This window comes from Anolis carolinensis, chromosome 3, assembly GCF_035594765.1.
Source record: "Anolis carolinensis isolate JA03-04 chromosome 3, rAnoCar3.1.pri, whole genome shotgun sequence".
Lineage (NCBI taxonomy): Eukaryota > Metazoa > Chordata > Lepidosauria > Squamata > Dactyloidae > Anolis > Anolis carolinensis.
In genome coordinates, this window is record NC_085843.1 from 36,893,312 (window position 1) to 36,914,294 (window position 20,983).

General features: G+C 38.8%; 1 protein-coding gene and 1 long non-coding RNA gene across 2 annotated transcripts in view; one reads left to right on the forward strand and one right to left on the reverse strand.

Annotated features, from left to right (window-relative positions):
* The window catches only part of igsf11 (immunoglobulin superfamily member 11), a 267,251-nt gene that overhangs the window by 207,425 nt on the left and 38,843 nt on the right, over positions 1-20,983 (forward strand). The gene's annotated exons all lie outside the window — the stretch shown is intronic.
* LOC134297379 (uncharacterized) lies at positions 858-1,952 on the reverse strand. The gene is made up of 2 exons (XR_010004099.1): positions 1,206-1,952; positions 858-1,116 (listed from the first exon to the last, which is right to left on the reverse strand). It is a non-coding gene; the product is annotated as an uncharacterized LOC134297379 (long non-coding RNA).

The window sequence follows — 20,983 nt, forward strand, 5'->3', positions numbered from 1 at the left end:
TATCCATCTTTGGCTTTTAGGATCCCAGAATAGATTGTCCCAATTTTACATTACAGTTTTAGGATTGAATTAAACAACCATCTTTCCACTTAACCTGGGTGAATAGGAAAAAACAAGAGTGTAGCTGCCCTTTGTTGCCACTGGGTGCTTCTGCTCTGGCAGAATATCCATGCACAGTTGTCCCTCCACATTTGCGCTTTTGACTTTTGCAGATTTGATTATTTATGGATTTGATTAAAAATGTTATCTCTAGGAATCTCTAGGTCTTCCTATGTGACTCTATACACACCTTCCGTCAGTCACATTGCAGGATCTGCAGATTTGTAGAGACAACACCTCTCTAGGAATCTCCAGGTCCTCCAATGTGATTCTGTAGCCAGCTTCCACCAGAACAGAGGTGTTCTGTCAAGTAATTTTAAAAAAACAAATTCTTTATTTGCAATGTTTTGCTTTAATGATGTTACTGTGCCTCTAGCCCCAGAGAATATTGTGATATTCTTTTATGACTGTAACTGTACTTATCAACTACGTTCCTAATAAATTCTGGTTATCCAAGCTTATGGAAGTACTCTCTCATACATCTAGAGTCTAATGTGCCACCAAATCTAATGCACACCTCAATTTTCAAAACCCTGAAGCTAAAAAAGTAAAGATAAAGTTTGACATTAAGTCTAGTCATGTACAACTCTGTGGGGTGGCATTCATCTCCATTTCTAAGCTGAAGAGCCAGCATTGTCCATAGATGCCTCCAAGCTTATGTGCAAAAGTAATAGATACCCACAAATGTAGTGATTGCTTTAGCAATGTTCAGTCAACAAATATAACGCAAGAACTCATATAGAATAAAATACAATATGTTCAGAATTCACAATTGTAATAAACATAATCCATACATCAAAAATGACTGTAGCTCAACAATATATGTTCTGTATATAATTGTTCATTTATTCAATCAGTTCATTGTGCGGAAGAGCAAGTAGGTCACAGTAGATCCCTCAACAATATATGTTCTATATATAATTGTTCACTTATTCAATCAGTTCATTGTGCTGAAGAGCAAGTAGGTCACAGTAGATCATGACCGGTTTCGACTAGGTCTTCTTCAAGTGAATTAATCTGAGAAAATTATAATGAATTAACCAAAAACATATAAACATATAACATATCCACATAAATGTCATTATAAATTTGACATAGAGACTTACAATAGTACATTCATATGTATACCCTTTATGCTCCTCTTTCTAGTTGTGTTTTTATGTCTTCTTCTCTTTTTTTCTAGAGTGGGTCTAAATAAAAGGAACAAACAGTGGCTATAACATAATTTAAGGTTTTTAAGTTTCAATTAAGATAGTATCTTATTTATATACTCACAGTGTTGATACTCTGCTGGCTCTTGGTTGATTCTTATAGCGAGTATAAACTGTTATTTGGTAACCTCACAATATAATGGGAAGTTTTGTCCTCAGGTGGGATGATTTCAGGTAGCCATTATTCATTTAAAGCAATATGGGGTTACTGAGTATATTCATATATGTGTTACTCAACACTAGATGGCACTGGTGGTTCTCCCAGTTTGGTTGGAATTTATAGTGTGGTAAGAAATACAAAGTACAGATTCACATGAAGTAATTATATGAATTATGTTCATTAAGACCTCGGGGGTGCTCAGTTTGTAACTTAAACACCCAGTATGATTCTCTTTGTAAGAGTTTAATATTGTAATCCATGTCAGAAGTTTGTGTCACCACTTCTAATATGTGGAATTTAAATGAATCTGGACTGTGTTGGTGATCATGAAAATGTTTGTAAAGTATTGATTCCCTCAACAGATTCCTAATTCTGCTTTTGTGTTCAATGATTCGTGATTTTACTGACCGTTGAGTCTGACCAATATATGCTAAGTTGCACTCGCAAACAATCATATATATAACTCCCTTCGTACTACAAGTAGCAAAGTGGGTGTATTTATGCTCCCAATGTGAATGTGGATCTATGAATGTTTTTGAGGCTACTAATTGAGGACATACAGAACAATGGTGGCATCGAAAGTTCCCCATTAGAATTGGTTTGGTAAGACGTTTGTTGTCTATATTTGAATGGATAAGAATGTTCTTAATGTTTTTTGTTCTCTTGTAAGCAATTAAAGGGGGTTTCTCACATCCTGGAATATCCCTAATTAAATTCCAATATTTTTTGATGGTTTTGATGGCGATGTTGGACATGTTTGTAAGGGTGAGTGGCCATAGCAATGGAAAAGAAAACCTTGGGATGCATCTATGATGTAGAATGTATCCACTTCAATTGCCTTAGCTCAGTGCTACGGAGTCATGGGAGCTATAGTTTTACAAGGCCTTGATTTTTCTATACCAAAGAATGCTGATGCCTCACCAAACTACAAATCTCTGGATAGCATTGAGCCATGGCCATTAAATTACAAATGATGCTCCTCAAAAAGGAGCTCCAGGTGCTCCTGAAGCAGCTTTCCCTTTTGCTTTGGCTCAGCACTAAGATTATCATCATGTTATGGACACCCTAATTTTACACACCCGAATTTTGGTGAGTTAATTTAGCCCAAAAAGGTGAGCATTAGAGTCAAGTAAATAGGGTAGCAAGACCTGATGTCAGCATGCAAAGGCATTTAAAGAAAAACAAAACACAAAATAGATGACATAAAATGTGTAGGAATGGGCTTCTTTTATCTAATTGTACATGGATGAAAAAGAGCCTTGCATGGAATGAGACTGAAGAAACTCCTAATTGCATTCTCCTGCTTATTTTTCATCCCTCAAATCTTTGGTCAAATGCTTGAATAAGGGTCCTATTTTCCTTTTGAAAGTATGATCACATTGTAAACACATCTATAGACTGATTCTAATGATTATCCTTCATTTGTGGAACTTCCTTGCCCTGCAGAATTTTTCAAATTGTGAGTCAGAGAACCTTTGGGCAAAAGCATGCATTTTTAAAGCCGTGAAGGAACAAGGTTAATTTTGAGGAGGGAATGAGGTTTTATGCTTGTGTGTTTTGATCCTGGCAGAACATAGCAGTCAGACAGAAATCTTAAGCCACTTCCAATCATTCACTATTATAATTGTATATTTATATTACATGCAATATTACTAATAATATTGCGATATAGTTGTATAATATAATATATTGTATGTATATATACTTGTAAACTGCCCTGAGTCCCCTTCGGGGTGAGAAAGGCGGTATATAAATGTTGCAAATAAATAAATAAATAAATAAATAAATAATTCATACAGTTAAAGAGAATTATAATACTACCAATTGTTGCATTCCTTGTTCTGATACCTTTGTACCTCAAAAACTACCCCATGTGTATCTGCAAGTCTTTAAAGAGATTGCTGCTCAACTTGCACTTGTCAAATACTCTGTCATCAGGTTCTGCTTCAATATTTAACGCAGTGCCCTCATGCTCAGATGTGCACTGATTAACTCAGGGTTATACCAGAAAAGCCATTCCAGCACCTCCTCTGATTTTTTTTCTGTTGCACTTCCAGAATGCAAAATTTTGAGATGAAAATAATATAAGGAACAAAACAAACAAACAAATAACATGGTTGAATACCATATTTCCTAACTGTTGGGAGTCCCTGACAATGAGAATCTCCTCCTTTAACACTGTACAATGCTCTCACTGTTTTATGCTTGTGTGCTGTGATGAACAAAAAAAAACACTAAATTATGTGTTGGAACAGCATGTTTTCCCATGAGATAATATTTTCTGCATGGAAATATAATTTTGTGCACAGAAAATTCTGTCAGCCACTGTGTCAAAATTCATATTTTATGTAGAAGAAGTCCTTTTGGACTTATACAGTACAAAAATGCATGATATGCATGTGCAGTTTTTGAAAGCTATTCCACAATGAAAAGAAATAATTTAATTTTAGAAGATTTCTTCAAAATAGGAAGAAATTATTTGTTGTCTCCTTCAAGAACAAAATTAACCAAGAATTATGTTCCTACAAATACTGTACTAGAAACAGCTATGGCCAGGTGCCCAGAGTTGTTTGATCATGTCCCTGCTTCTGTCAATAGGACATTCACCCACCCTACTATGGAGCAAAATTTCTCAGCTATTCCATCCAGAACACTGCAAAAATAATTTGGTAATACGTTTAAAGAAATGCTTGAAATCATAAATATGGACTTCATGTACACTAACCACCTGTTTCAGGTTGTCCCCTGGTTCGGAACAGTTTCTAAGTGGAACTGGTAACAGTTATCTTGACAGCAATCTTGTGCTCCCTAGTCTTGAGTTGCATAGTGACATTGGATGGCAATCCCCTCCTTAGCCTTCCCTGTGTCATGGCTGTTGTCATGGGTAGTCTGGAGCAGGTGGAAGAGGTACGTTTTAGGGTGCCTGCCCAAGAGTGCCAAACTGTATTTGTCATGGCAGGGCCATGGGGACACCCTGCCATCTCTGAGGTGGCTCAGGAAATCCCAAGCAGGTTTGATCCAGCATTCAAGATGGACCATTTTTGCAGTCACTTCAGAACCACCCTTAGACTCCAATGAATCACATTTCTCCTAATGAGTCTTCTCAGTGTAACCTGGGTATAAAGTATAAACCAGCCCCTCACTATTTTAGTTGTTTCTGATTGCAGTTACTGTCAGTTTTTTTTTTCTTTGTTTGGGAAGGCCATTGAGTAGAGTGAATGTGATAATGCTATGATCTGATACATTGCATACCACTAATTGAGGATATGATCAAGAACAGTTTCTCCCTGATTGATACAGGTGGGAACTGTTAAAAAAACTTGCTGTTCTCACCTGAATCAAGCAAATACAGTCAGTCCCCAAGTTCCAAACACCTAACTTACAAATGACTCCCAGTTAAAAATCCACCCCTGGGAAGGGAAATTCACTCCTGTAATAGTTATCTGGGTGGAAAGGGTTCCACAACAAGCCAATTTTTTTCCAAATCTAAATCCTGAATTCTTCACGTTGCACATGTTTTGATAGATCCATGGAGTTGCCCTATGTGCCAGAGTTTTCTTTCATTTCATTTCAGTAGTATATTTCATACAGGATTAATGAGTGACAAGGGTTAGATTATGTCATTTCGATGAATCATACAGTCCACATCCACCTCCTCCCCCATTCCACTCCCAAATGTGAAACCATAGTTGGGTGTCTGACATTTCCAGTTTTGAGGCTTTGCTGGTTTCCCATTTTTGGAATGGGTATGGTGTGCAATAGATCTTGAAAGTAGACAATTGGTTTCCATCCCTCTTAGATTTTGGTTGTAGATAAAGAGTCTTACCATGTGATGTTTCAACCTTTTGTGCATGAAATGTAGTGATTGAAGAATACAGTGTTTTTCTCAGCTTTTGATGCATACAATGAGTTTCTATAACAGAAACCTTCCTTATCTCTTCTTCTATTTCTTTTGCAAATTATGTGCCCTGGATGTGATAGAAATGTGTTTTGCTGCTAAGGTTACTTGGTTATTAAAGAGAATACTCCAGTAAAACTAGATCTTTATATCTCTCTCTCTGATGTATCTTCTAGTCATCTTTAACCTTGGTAAGGTTTGTCAATCAGTATTCCTAGAGTACTTAAAGCATTTAAGTCTGATGGTCTCTTAGCAGTTGTTTTAGCTGGTTCTGTGTGCTTCTTGCAGTAACTAGCCTCAGCTGAGTGCTCTTTTGGCTTCTTATACTATTCATAGAAGAAGCCAAGCCTCTTCCCAGCAAGCACAGGTGTTGCCTTATTTTCATACTTCTCTTGTACAGCAGCTCCCAGCTGACTCATTGCCTGCTTCTTTGGCTCAGATTTCAGAGCACCTTCTTTTGACTTTAGCAGAGTTCTGGCAGAGTTGTGTTACCAAGTTTATGTTTTTCTGCACATAGTGGGCAAGAAATTAGGACTAGAATAAAGAAGAACACATTTTTCCTCTTCAGATGAGGCTATACTTATGTGTTTGTACATGTTTAGGTTTTTGGTAAAAGGACGAATGTTTTCTTTTTGTCATTCTGAATGCCCTGTAGGCTGTAAAACCTTACTGTTTCTCTTCTCCTGAATGACATGGCAATTGATATAAGATGTTCCTCACAAAAAAAACCCACTAAGAGAAGCTTGCTAGCTGACTTTTTCTGAAATGCCAAAGGAATGAAAGAATTAAATTTCATTTTCATTTTTACATCTCTAATGGACTTCCGTATTTAGTATTGTTTGTTTCCTAAACTTTCAGGCCAGAAATAGGGTTGGGCAAGGTAAGGACAGATCATAATGATGGTTATATTTATACCCTCTTTCCTCTCTAAAATGAGACTCAGAGTGGAAAGTGTTTCAGTGATAATATTCTGTGTGATGAACATGTTATGCCAAGGTCTGATCAAACGGGCTGTCTAAAGTAGCTGTTCTTCCAGTTGGTAAAACTATTTCCATACTTTAGCCAGGAGACAAGCGTTGACTGCATTAAGGGTAAATTAAACCAAGTAAAGGAAAGCTTTCCAAATATGGCAAAGACACATCAACTGTGATGCTAAGAAAAAGATCTACACCAGTGGTTCTCAACCTGGGGTCCCCAGATGTTTTTGGCCTACAACTCCCAGAAATCCTAGCCAGTTTACCAGCTGTTAGGATTTCTGGGAGTTGAAGGCCAAAAATATCTGGGGACCCTAGTTTGAGAACAACTGATCTACACTAATACAAAAGATGAGATCAAAAGAAGGGCCAGAAACCTCAAGAACATCTGGTGGACAAAAAAGGCTCAAGAAATCCAACACCTCACAGATGTCCATGACACATGGGTATTCTTTAATGCCACAAAGATCATCTATGGCCCAACAAATCATTGCATACATCCTCTACTCTCATCAGATAGAATAAAACTTCTAAAGGGCAAAAAATCAATTGCACTATGGTCGAAAGAGCTCTACCATAACCTCCTTAACCACAGCTCCAACATGGCTGAAGAGGTCCTTTCAGAAATCCTGCAATAACAAACGGGGGATGAACTTGAAGCATTGCCTAGTTTGGAGGAAGTCAAAGCTATCAGCCAATTAAAAAATAATAAAGTAGCGAACCTGAAAGGATCCCTAGTGAAATCTTTAAAGAGGGTGGACCTTAGCTGAAACCAGTTCAATGAAAAGGTTTGGGTGACAGCAGATCCCAGCAGACTTCAAGAATGGCACTATCATCACCCTTTTCAAAAAGGGGAAAAGAACAGACTGTGGAACTATCAAGGTATCTCCCTTTTAACATTTGCTGGGAAAATTATTACAAGAATCCTTGCAAACCACTTTCTACCTATCTCAGAAGACATTCTCCCTGAATCACAGAATGGCTTCCACCCCTCCAGAAGAACTGTGGACATGATTCTCACTGCACAACAGCTCCAAGAAAAATGCAGGGAACAGAATCAACCCCTGTACATGGCATTCATTGGCCTTGCAAAGGCATTCGACACAGTCACTTGCAATGTTCTCTGGACCATTATCTTAAAAATTGGATGCCCTGATAAATTTATGAATATCCTGTGACTCCTCCATGATGACATGGCAGCTACAGTTTCAGACTGAATTGATCACTTTGGGAGCCATTGCTAAGTTGAATCAGGTGTCAAACAAGGATGTGTTATCACCCCAAGCTTATTTTCCATTTTCATAGCTATGATTCTGCACCTTGTTGATGAGAAGCTTCCTACTGGCATGGAAATCACCTATCAGACAGATGGCTAGCTATTTAACTTCAGCAGGCTGAAAGTCAAAACCAAAGTAACAATAATGTTTGGTATAGAATTCCAATATGCTGATGATAATTTAGTCTGTGCTCATTCAGAAGAAGACCTACAAGCCATTCTAAACACCTTTGCAGAAGCATACAAAAGGTTTGGGCTCTTGCTGAACAGTAAGAAAATTAAAGTGCTCTACCACCAACCAATTCTTTTGCAATTTCAGAAATTCAGCTTAATGGTGTAATGTTAGAAAATGTTGACCATTTCTGTTACCTTGGCAGCAACCTCTCCACAAAAATCAACATTGACATTGAAATATGAGCTCTGTGAGCGAAGCATTTTTTTTTTTCAAATGAAGCAGAGAATGTTTGAGGACTGGGACAATAGTAGGGATATTTGTTTATAAAGCTGTTGTCCTCCCAACTCTGTTATATGATTGTGAAACATGAACTATCTACAAACGTCACTCTCAACGTCTGGAATGATTCCATCATCATTGCCTCCATAAAATCCTACATATCTCTTCGGAAGACAGGCAGACAAAAGTGAGAATCTGAAAGAAGCAGACCACCAGCACTGAAGCAGGTATTCTCTTCCATCAACTTTGCTGGATTGGCCATGATGTCTGAATGCCCAGTCTCCTTTCTTCCAAAACAGTTACTCTACTCTCAACTCAAGAACAGAAAACAGAATGTTGGTGGACAGAAAAAGAGATTTAGAGATGGGCTTAAAGCTAACCTTTAAAAATGTGGCATAAACACTGCAAACTGGGAAGCCCTGGCTTTTGAGCAGTCTAACTGGAGGTCAGCTATGACTAACAGTGCTGTGGAATTTGAAAAGGCACAAATGGAGAACCAAAGGCAGAAATGTGCCAAGAGGAAGGTGTATCAAGTCATCTCTTGTCGGACCACCTTTCATCTGGAAATCGATATCCTCACCATGAAAAAGCATATGGATCAAGAATAGAATCATAGAATCATAGAATCATAGAATCATAGAATAGTAGAGTTGGAAGAGACCTCAAGGGCCATCTAGTCCAACCCCCCGCTAAGAAGCAGGAAATCGCATTCAAAGCACCCCCGACAGATGGCCATCCAGCCTCTGCTTAAAAGCCTCCAAAGAAGGAGCCTCCACCACGGCCCGGGGGAGAGAGTTCCACTGCCGAACAGCCCTCACAGTGAGGAAGTTCTTCCTGATGTTCAGGTGGAATCTCCTTTCCTGTAGTTTGAAGCCATTGTTCCGTGTCCTAGTCTGCAGGGCAGCAGAAAATAAGCTTGCTCCCTCCTCCCTATGACTTCCCCTCACATATTTGTACATGGCTATCATGTCTCCTCTCAGCCTTCTCTTCTGCAGGCTAAACATGCCCAGCTCTTTAAGCCTCTCCTCATAGGGCTTGTTCTCCAGACCCTTAATCATTTTAGTTGCCCTCCTCTGGACGCTTTCCAGCTTGTCAGCATCTCCCTTCATCTGCGGTGCCCAAAACTGGACACAGTATTCCAGGTGTGGTCTGACCAAGCCAGAATAGAGGGGGAGCATGACTTCCCTGGATCTAGACGTTATTCCCCTATTGATGCAGGCCAAAATCCCATTGGCTTTTTTAGCTGCCGCATCACATTGTAGGCTCATGTTTAACTTGTTGTCCACGAGGACTCCAAGATCTTTTTCGCACACACTGCTGTCAAGCCAGGCGTCCCCCATTCTGTATCTTTGATTTCCATTTTTTCTGCCGAAGTGAAGTATCTTGCATTTGTCCCTGTTGAACTTCATTTTGTTAGTTTCGGCCCATCTCTCTAGTCTGTCAAGATCGTTTTGAATTCTGCTCCTGTCTTCTGGAGTGTTAGCTATCCCTCCGAGTTTGGTGTCATCTGCAAACTTGATGATCGTGCCTTCTAACCCTTCGTCTAAGTCGTTAATAAAGATGTTGAACAGAACCGGGCCCAGGACGGAGCCCTGCGGCACTCCACTTGTCACTTCTTTCCATGATGAAGACGACACATTGGTGAGCACCCTTTGGGTTCGTTCACTTAGCCAATTACAGATCCACCTAACCGTAGTTTTGTCTAGCCCACATTTTACTAGTTTGTTTGCCAGAAGGTCGTGGGGGACTTTGTCGAAGGCCTTACTGAAATCTAGATATGCTACATCCACGGCATTCCCTGTATCGACCCAACTCGTAACTCTATCGAAAAAAGAGATCAGATTAGTCTGGCATGACTTGTTTTTGGTAAATCCGTGTTGACTATTAGCAATGACCGCATTTGTTTCTAAGTGTTTGCAGACCACTTCCTTAATGATCTTTTCCAGAATCTTGCCTGGTATTGATGTGAGGCTGACCGGACGGTAATTGTTTGGGTCGTTCTTTTTTCCCTTCTTGAAGATAGGGACCACATTCGCCCTCCTCCAATCTGCTGGGACTTCTCCTGTTCTCCAAGAACTCTCGAAGATGATTGCCAGTGGTTCTGAAATAACTTCCGCTAGTTCCTTCAATACTCTTGGATGTAGCTGATCTGGCCCTGGGGACTTGAATTCGTTTAGAGTGGCCAGGTGTTCCTGGACAACTTGTTTCCCTATTTGGGGTTGGATTTCCCCCAATCCTTCGTCCATTCCATGTTGCTGAGGTTGAAGATGGCTTTCTTTTTGTGAGAAGACCGAGGCAAAGAAGGCATTAAGCAGTTCTGCCTTTTCCCTATCCCCTGTCACCATCACCCCATCTACTCCTTGCAGTGGCCCTATCGCCTCCTTTTTCTTCCTTTTTCTACCAACATAAGCAAAAAAACCTTTTTTGTTGTTTTTTATGTCCCTGGCAAGCCTGAGCTCATTTTGCGCTTTAGCCTTGCGAACCTTTTCCCTACAGGAGTTGGCTATACGTTTGAATTCTTCTTTGGTGATTTCTCCCCTTTTCCACTTCTTGTGCATGTCACTTTTGAGCTTTAGCTCAGTTAGAAGTTCTTTGGACATCCATTCTGGCTTCTTTGCACTTGTCTTATTTTTCTTCTTTGTTGGCACTGTTTGCATTTGCGCCTTGAGTATTTCACTTTTGAAAAACTCCCATCCATCCTTAACTCCCTTGTTTTTTAATATCGGCGTCCATGGAATGCCGCTCAGTAATTCCTTCATTTTTTGGAAGTCAGCTCTCTTAAAGTCCAGAATGCGTGTTTGACTTGTCTTAGTTTCAGCATTCCTTTGTATTGCAAACTGCAGGAGCACATGGTCACTTGCCCCTAAGGATCCAACCACTTCAACTGTATTGATCAGGTCTTCCACATTTGTTAAGATTAGATCAAGAGTTGCTGATCCCCTTGTTGCCTCTTCTACCTTCTGGACCATAAAATTATCTGCAAGGCAAGTGAGGAATTTGTTGGACTTTGTACTCTTGGCTGAGTTTGTTTTCCAGCAGATATCGGGATAATTGAAATCGCCCATGACTACTATATCTCTTCTTTGTGCCTGTTTGGTCAGCTGTTGACAGAAGGCTTCATCAAGTCCTTCATCCTGACTCGGAGGTCTGTAGTAGACACCCACGACAAGATCTTTTTGAGTCCCGGTTCCCTTGATTCTTATCCAGATGCTTTCAAGCTGGTTTCCCGGATTACAGTCTTGCATTTCTTCTGCAACGTAACTGTTTTTGACATATAAAGCTACTCCCCCTCCTCTCCCCTTTGTTCTATTTATGTGAAAGAGGTTATAGCCCTCAATGGTTAAATTCCAGTGATGGGAGTCATCCCACCAGGTTTCAGTGATGCCTATGACATCGTATGTGTGGTGCTGTGCTAGGAGTTGGAGTTCGTCTTGCTTATTTCCCTTGCTGTGCTAGGAGTTGGAGTTCGTCTTGCTTATTTATAGGTCGCTACAGTCACCAACGGACCCAACACAAAAATCTAATCTTGAAAGGCAATCATACTCGACCGTGCGTGATAGTCTATGATGATAAAATTAAACCACAAAAACACAGAAAATGTTGCATTCAAACCCATCTTGAAAGAAAGGTTTCAAGGAGAATTCACAATTTTGCACTTTTCACTTGTTTCATGTCTGAAGTCAGATGTACTTCAAATCAGTCACATGGGTGGGTAGAATTTAGATTTCTCCCTTATGTCTGAAGGAGTTTTGTTTTTGTTGTTTATTGAAGATGTAACATGATTCCAAGCTAGAGTCATGGGTTTTCTTCCTAATATTTACCCTTGCAGTCATTTTTAAAAACATTTTGAAGCATTGACTTATGTAGCTCTCAGTTTCCTGTGTCACAATATTGTCATAAGGAAAATATGAAAAAATTGGCTTAGTACTTTGAGATGACGAGTAGAAGTTTCAACCATTATTCATTTATGTATCTTATTAAAGAAAGTACATATTTAGAAATTAGCATTTAAGGGCATTTGGGCTCTTTCTCACAGGATACTATGTAGAGAGACCCTGAAAATGTCAGCCTGTGTTCCAGTTTTCAGGTGGCAGAAAGTGGGTGACTGTGCAGCCCCAATATGTATGGACAGATTGTGTGTGTGTTTTTGTATGAGCAGCACTGAGTTCTTATGAAAAGATATCACACATTCATGATGTGTGTATGTGTGTGTGTGTGTGTGTGTGGGGGGGGGGGGGGGGTTAAATTAAAAGACAATGCCAAATGGGCCATGAAGAAATGAGGCAAGAAATGAAGCAGGAGGAACCAGTCAATCCAGAAGGTGGGGAAATCACATGTATTTGTAGTCATTTTAAGATCTGATATGCAATTCAACTGCCTTTGCAATTCCTCACATAAACAGATCTCCTTCTCTTTAGTTCTTCTTAATTATGTTCCCTTTGGGGGTGGGGGGGATTTTTGTTTGTTACATGCCTACTTTACCTTTGACTTAGCCATGGGTCATAACAAAATTCACAATTTTGGCCTCAACGTCAACTTATACATGAATTATCCAGAACAAGTCGAAGGTGTATTAAATGCAACTCCAGGGTTCCTCAGAAGCATATTACAGGTTCATTATTGGGAACAATAGTAATGTTTGGCAAGTTTCTCTTAAAAAAATCAAGCCCATTACTAAAACTTTTTGTGCTGTGGGGCACACTTTCTTCCTGGAACGTCACGTTCTTACAGATGCCTTTAAACATCTTCTGGCGTTGGGTCAGGCACTGGTGGGTCAGGTGACACTTCAGCTCCAATTCATGTATTATTTGCTTTTCTCCTTTTCCTCCACCCTTGGGCCTCAAGGTGGCTTACAAAAGTTAGGTACAGATGGAAGCTCTCATTCATACAAACATACAAACCTTAAAATACTATTAGCTATCAATAGCGTATCCATTAAAATAACAAATATGGACAACATAACTCATGATTAAAATACTTTTCTCCATACATATTTTCCAAAGACCTGTTGAAACAAACAAACAAAACATCAGTTCTTGCTATTGGAAGGGTACCATGGAAGTTGCCGACCTAGCCTTTCCAGGCTGAACATTTTTCAAAGGAAGCCCTATGCAGAGCACATTATAGCATTTCAAGTGGAATGTCACTAAGGAATGTCACTTTATCATAATGAGGTCAGGCATTTTCATTTGGGTGCAATTGACACATGTTGCAGTTCAAATTAACTCCTGGCCACAACAAAAAACCACTATGGATTAATCTGGGAATAATAAATATCTTTAAAGATGAGCAGTAATTTTATCTGGTTCAGTTTTTTTTAGTAAAATCTTTCAAAAATATGCCGATTTTATCATATATTTACATTTAAAGTAAAGAATTTGATTTTTTTTTAAAAAAACTAAATATGGGAATAAGTGAAAGAGTTTTATTCATTTAAGCAGAACGCTTTGATGATGACCTCATGGGATTCTAGCTATGAATCACTGTTTATTTAGCTATGTTTGTGATGCTATGAATTAAGGTCTCTTTCTGTGTTTCTTCTTTTCATGGAATGGAGTACATTCTCATTTTAGAGCTGCATGATAGGCATTTACATCTCCTTGCAAGGATAGCAATGTCTATTGGATTTGGGAAGTGCAGATGATGGGAATGCTGCTCAGTTCCTTTTTCTTAAGTTATGTTACTGAATTCAGAGGCTTCTGCAAAAAAAAAAAAATGTCAGAAAGAATTGAGATACCAAAAAGTGTGCATATGGGAAATATGAAACTGTTAGATTAATCCAGCCTTTTCAGCCCTAACGAATTCATTGGAATGCACTTCTGAATTGGTATGCATAGGATTGCTCTGTTGATGTATGAAGATTAGCTCCATAGAATTATAGACCAGATGGACTGGGGCTGATGGAGGACGGGGTGGCGGTGGGGGTTACAGATATGCAGTCCAAGTCAGGTAAGCTCCTTCAGACCTAAATATTTTTGTCTGGTTTTAGTAATTGGTTGGAAAAAACATAGGCCATCTACAGCCACATAGAACAGTGAGTATCAAGAGTTTTGATTTCAGAAGAATTATTAGGATTATGATATAATTTTAAGAAGTAAACGATGACTTCACATTTCTACAATTGGACTGAAAATTGAAAGCATGCCCAAATACAGTTCTGTTTAAATTAAAATCTATTTTATGCTCTATTGCATCTTCAAAAATGCACCATTCACAATGGCATAAGAATGTTGGGCCTTGAATTACATCATTAACATTCCATATGTAAGAGGAAGAACAGTAAACAAGGAAGAGGGAATAAGTTTATTGAGTTGTATCTAGTAAAAGGGGGAATGTAAACTGCAAATACTTGCCCAGTTTTAAAAAGAGAACAGGTAGTTTTCCTGAACATCCTTCTAGTCTTTCAAAACCACAAAGAAATTGGCTTAAGATGTAAAAACCAACACTAGATGTCCTGTCGCTTCTGGGAAAATTTTTGGCCAACTTCTGGCTGAAAAGGTAGCACTCTGGTCCAATAAAATGGCAAAAGGTTCCTCCAAGCCAGTAACAGTTACCTACCTTTGCAGAACTTTATCAGTTGTGCACTTTCTATGAAATAAACACTGCAATACACTTGTTTGAAAACATTAATAATTTTAGGGAGAGAAAATTTCTGCTGCCTTGTTATTTCTGCAGCGTGCATCTGCGTCATTGCAATGTAGCCTGAGTTCTCTTTTTCTTTTTCATATTGCCATAATGGGAGCTGAGGGCAATGCCACCTGAGACCCTTTATAGAATCTCTGTGGAGAGGATGTTGACATCTGAAGCATGGGAATTCTGGAAGTGGATTGAGAGTTAGGAAGGGAGTTGGTGCATTTGTTCAAAATATGGCCATATGAACAAAGGTGAATAGCACTAGGACAGGGGTTGACAATAGCGTAATTCTAGCTATTTTGAATGATGATTGTGTTAGCATATTTAGGAATGTAAATGCTTTATGCCCCCCGCATACTTGGTCACACTTGCAAACTCTGCATTAAACAATGTGTAAGTACTACATTTACTCAATTATAATGCACACCTTTTTTGGCTAAATTATTTGGCCAAAATTGGGGTGCACATTACATTCAGTGGTGCATTAGAATCATGCCTAAACCTGCCCCCCTTCCAGCATCCATCTAAATCTGGATGCTCCTCTCCTCCCTCTTGTCAAATGCCCAGACTTTGTGCTGCACCAAGCTCAAGTTCCTCCTCTTTGTCAGGGCATACAGCGCCACACAGGCCCCAGGTTCCTTTTCTGGCAGCTCGCTGCAGGCCCCAGGATCCAAGGAGGCCACCAAAGGTGCTTGGGGCCTGCAGTGAACAGATGGCATCTTCCTCCTTGGCTTGCTGGGCCATCGCCTCATCAGAGCCGGCTACCTCACCAGCCACTCGCTGCTTGCACCGAAGCAAAAGAGGAGGAGGAGAAGGCGGCCTCCTTTGCCTTTGTAAACATTTATTTACAAAGTACATATGACAATTAAGTTTTAGAGATAATTATTCGGCAGAAAGTGGTTTGGAATATCCATTATTAGTTGAGTACAGGCAGTCCCTGAGTTACAAACATTTGACTTACAAATGACTCATAGTTAAGAGCAGGGTTGAGACAACAGGAAATGAGAAAAATCTACCTCTAGGAAGAGAAATTCACTTCTGGAAGAATAGTGTCTCCACTGAAGCTTTCTTGCCAATCCCTGTTTCCACAACAGGCTAATTTTTTTTTCAAAATCCAATTCAATTATCACAGGGACAGAAAGTGAGGCAAAATCTTCAGAACAGGGGCACAGACATCAAAACAAACACCACAGGGGTGTTAATCCTTCCCTAAGCTATCCAAAGCTAAATGTACATATATATTTGGCAGGAGTTACACTTAAAAAATTTACCTGTTTCTACAAATTCAACTTAAGAACAAACCTACAACAATATAATAATAAAAGTTCATTTTTAACCCACCCTCTCTCCCAGAAGGGACTCAGAACCTACCTTGTTTGTAGCTTGGGGACTGCATGTATGCTGTTATTTCTCATATATGTGAGTGCAAGACTTGCATTTTTCAATCTGTAGGAGTGATCTTACAGTATCTCAGAGGACTCTTGTTTAATACTGTTGGGAGAGAATTAATATCTGTTTGTGTGATGCAAAGTGGTATCCTGGGATCAGTAACCAAACAGGACTTGAATTTTTAATCAATAATCTGATTAATAACATTCATTTTTAATCACAAATGAAAACTAATTCCATGTTAATCAGTGGAGATGGCCATAATCATAACTTTTGAAGGCCTCTACGGATTCAACTGATATGTCTGTGTTCACTTATATTAAAACTAGAGATGGACATTTGGTTTAGCTCAAATCTTGTGTTCCTTTTGTCTCATTTCTATATAAGTTGGTAAATGTGCTTTCTTAAAGTGTGCTGTATTTAAGAAAGATAGCAATTTTATATACGTGTGCCCCTTGTATTGATGTATCTTTGTCTACAGGTTTTTAAATGGTAGTCACAGAAGTTGCAGAATTTGATGAAGTGTAAATAATGATTAATAATATTTTATACTAGTTGGTTTAAATATATTATTTTAATTAGTATTAAAATGCAAATTAAATAATTTTGTCTTGATTCCTGTGAAGAATTTTCTAAATATTTCTCCTAAAAGAGTACATAATAAGTTGGGCCCAAAATGCTGCACATAACATCCATATGGATATATGAGGAAATATAATCTGCCAGTTTTGTAAACCGCCCTCAGTCCCTTCGGGTGAGAAGGGTGGGATGGAAATGATAAATAAATAATGGAAATAATAAATAAATAAATAAATAAATAATAGTCAAATAATATTAAATACACTTTTGTGCAGTAATTTAAAACTAAATGTATAAAATTAAAAGGAGGGCTCCTTTTTCAGATGTGATGTACTTGCAAGAAGGTGAAAAGTGACTATTCTAAGACTTAAATGTTAATCACAAAAATTTGAAAGGTAGATTTTGTAATGGTACCGGAAGTACTTTTGTTGGGTGTTATGAAGAGTAAATATGTATTACTTCTTTAACATATGACAATAGCAGCCAGAATAGTGATTGCTCAAACTTAGACTACAGCACCCATGATGGATTATTAAGGTTGTTTGGTTTGCCCAAATCAAAGATTAACCATTTGAAGGTTTTTTGAAAAATTGCAAACCATTTTTGAGCATGAAGAAATGTGGTGATTTAACGACCTTAAGTTATGGTTATTGATACAGTTGTTTTGTTGGATTTATAATGGAATAATATTTCATTATTTTATTTTATTTTCAGTACAGTCAAACCAGATCTGTACTGTGCCTTTTTCTTTTTTCCCTCCTTTTAACTTTATTTTTAATGTATATTGCTTCAATTATAAATTAAATTATGTTAAAAAATTAAAGGAAAGAAAAAATATTCTATTTTGTACTTTGTACATTTTGCAGATTCACCAGGGGGACTTCAACAAAAGTTAAGATCCCAGCTATTCGGTGTGCTGTCTCTCACAGGAGACATTACGCAGCAGTGCTAAAATGGTTTCTTTCTGTCACCCATCTGTGCTGCTGTCATTTTGATCTTCACACATGGAGAGAGTACGAAATTCCATCCTATCTTGCGTTGGTTCACCCACTCCCTGGGGACCCTGCTTCCATATACTCCCTTTCCACCCATCTTGATATATTATTGATTATGTTTGCGCCTTGAGAAGTTTTCTTTATTAGGCAGTTTATCACCACGTTACCTTTTTCGGGGAGGAGAAGGGAAATTTACGCGTCTGGCCATAAATCATTTACAAAGCTGCTGGGCCATTAATGTATTTTTTATGGCTCAGCAAACAAAAAATAGGAACAAGCCCCTCGGCAGAGCCTCCCTGACCTGTTTCAATTCCCTTGCCTCTACCTCGGACCCTTGATTCTGGGAAGGAGCGGATGCCTCATCCTGCAAAGATAGCTAGCAGCTCTCTGCTTCTCCTTGGAGGGTCTGCATTGCTGTATCAGCAAGGGAGTGCACATCGCTGCTGCTCCTGCTGCCACCACTGCTGCTGCTGCTGACTGCACTTGGCACCGATCCGCAGCGCAGTGCATCTTTGCTGACGTGGCTCTGGCGAATGACTCTGAAGAGGGGAATTGGGAATGAGGTGGAAGACTAAGTAGCAACGGCATGACTTCTGCCTGCAGATCCCTGAGAGGAACTTTAATTAGATTTCTGCCCTTTCTGCTCTGTCTTATGGATTTCATTTGAGGTTTTGCACACGCTCTCATCTCTCTCTCTTGCTTATTGAGCTGGATTGAGCAGATGGGGAATGGTCGTGCTCATTAAAGGAGTATGCTTTTAGTGTCCATATAACCAATAAGGACTACATTTTGGCAACCTGGATTCAGATCAATATGGATTACAATTATCGTAGTCCCCTATCCTCTGTTAGAAGCATTGGCTTGAGGACCCTGAAACTTGTCATCTTTTTAAAAGTAACTTTTCTAAGCAGTGGTTGAAACCCCAACTTGGCATACAGCATATCCTTCATACGCAGCCTCGGGCTTCATCTCACTATAGGTGTTGCTGTTAGCACTAGTGTCTGTACTCCATCTACAAATGCAAGGAGTTTAAGGCTGCATCGTGTAGTTCACTTGTCAATCTCATGGCAACCCGAGGCTGAAAATTATTTATTTAACACCTTTTGGGCTTATTTTTACTCCAAGGAGCATAGAACAGCATAATTCTTCCCTTCCTACACTTTATCCTGACTACAAGCCTATCCGGAAGATTAGGCCAAGAAATGACAAAGCAGGGTTTAAACAAGGGTACCCCCAATTCTAGGACATCAATTTAACCACTACATGGTTTGTATAAAGAGCAAATAGTCCAAGGATTTCTCAGGTGAGGGGAGGAGTCTGACTATATTATAAATGTAAGTCTTCACTAATTTTGCTCTCAACGAAAGCCATTAATCATGTTAAAAATCCTTTTTGCTGAGATAAAGTTTTAAAAATGAGCTATTTCCAATGACTACTCCTAGCTTTAGACCTTAATTGATACAAAATTCACCTTTTCTTTTTCTGTTGTTTGCAGATTTTTTTGCATAGGAAATAGCATTTTCTGCATAGAAAATGCTATTGCAGAATCCTATGCAGAAAATGCTGTTTGCTTCCAAAAAGAAAGCCAAATCAAAACAAAGAAAAACATGACTTTTTTACAAAATAAGGTCCTAATTGTGAATGTTTGTTTTAGTCCAGGATTCTCTTTATTGGGTTTTCCTAACATTGAAGAAACAAATTGACAATTTTTGTTATTATTTTCAAATATTTTTCTCTCCCTACTCTGATGTTGTCCAGGGTGCAGAATTCAGTATCTAATATTCCTTTAAAGCCCCGTGAAATGGAAGCCATCTGTTGACAGTTGCCCAAAACCATTTGTGAGTTCCACAGATGAATTTAAACCAGGATTTGCAAACAGTAGTCCATCCACTATGACATACCACTTTGGTAGACTTCACATCTTTTTGCAACATCCTGTACTACAAGCTACAAGGCTCTTACAGCTAGATACAAACTATGTTCCAATAGGTCACACTTTATGATCTCTGAGCCATAATGTGATCTCCAGTAAATGACCAATTGCTGTTATTAAGAACACTAAATAAGGTTATATTTAGACAGAAGTTTCCACACCTTGGGTAAGTTAATTTTGGACTACACACCCAGAATCTCTAGACAACAGGGCCAATTGGAAATTATGGAAATAATAGTTTTTAAACTTTAATTTTTTCCAAGTTCTGACTTCTCTTTTATCCCTGACTGCTCAATTTAGTCTGATACCAGATGTGTATTGGAGTATTATCAAACAGATGTGTACTTTCAGTCCCTTTTTTAAAAAAACCAAACAGTGTTTGTACTGTGCATTATTGTCCTCCATTCTGCTATTTGGCTAGTCCTGGACCATTAATGAAGATCGTTACATTCCCATTGTGGCCACTGTGCAGAGGTGTGACAAATCATTGTACAGTAGAGTCTCACTTATCCAAGCTAAACGGGCCGGCAGAAGCTTGGATAAGTGAATAACTTGGATAATAAGGAGGGATTAAGGAAAAACCTATTAAACATCAAATTAGGTTATGATTTTACAAATTAAGCACCAAAACTTCATGTTATACAACAAATTTGACAGAAAAAGTAATTCAATACGCAGTAATGTTATGTTGTAATTATTGTATTTACGAATTTAGCACCAAAATATCACGATATATTGAAAACATTGACTACAAAAATGGCTTGGATTATCCAGAGGCTTGGATAAGCGAGGCTTGGATTAGTGAGACTCTACTGTATTAAGAAACATCACATTCACACTTTACATTCAGGGTGTAATTATTTGCTACAAGTAACTTTTTAGCAATTTCCTTTTGGTTGCTAGAAAACACTTTTGAAGACTGCAATTCGGAACTTCATCCTGCCTCAAATTTGAATGTATGCATTTTCTGCTGCTCTGGGAATTAGGACATGAAGATGGATTTAAATTTCAAGAAAAAAGATTCTATATAAACATTGGGAAGAATTACCTGATGGTAAGAACTCTTCAGCAGCAGATATGCTGCCTCGGAGCATGGTGGAGCTTCCGTCTCTGAAGATTTTTAAAGCAAAGGCAGGATGGCCATCTGTCGGGGATGCTTTGATGTGTTCTGCATGAGAGGGGGTTGGACTGGATGATCCTTGTGGTCTCTTCTAAGTCTATGATTCTATTTTTTTTACAGTGTAGACCTACCAGAAGAGATAGGTCTTCAATTGTCTCTTAAATTCGAATAGCTGATTTAGCTGTCGGATTTCTTTTGGCAGGACATTCCACAGAATATATGTAGAACAGTGGTTCTCAGCCTGTGAGTCCCTAGGTGTTTT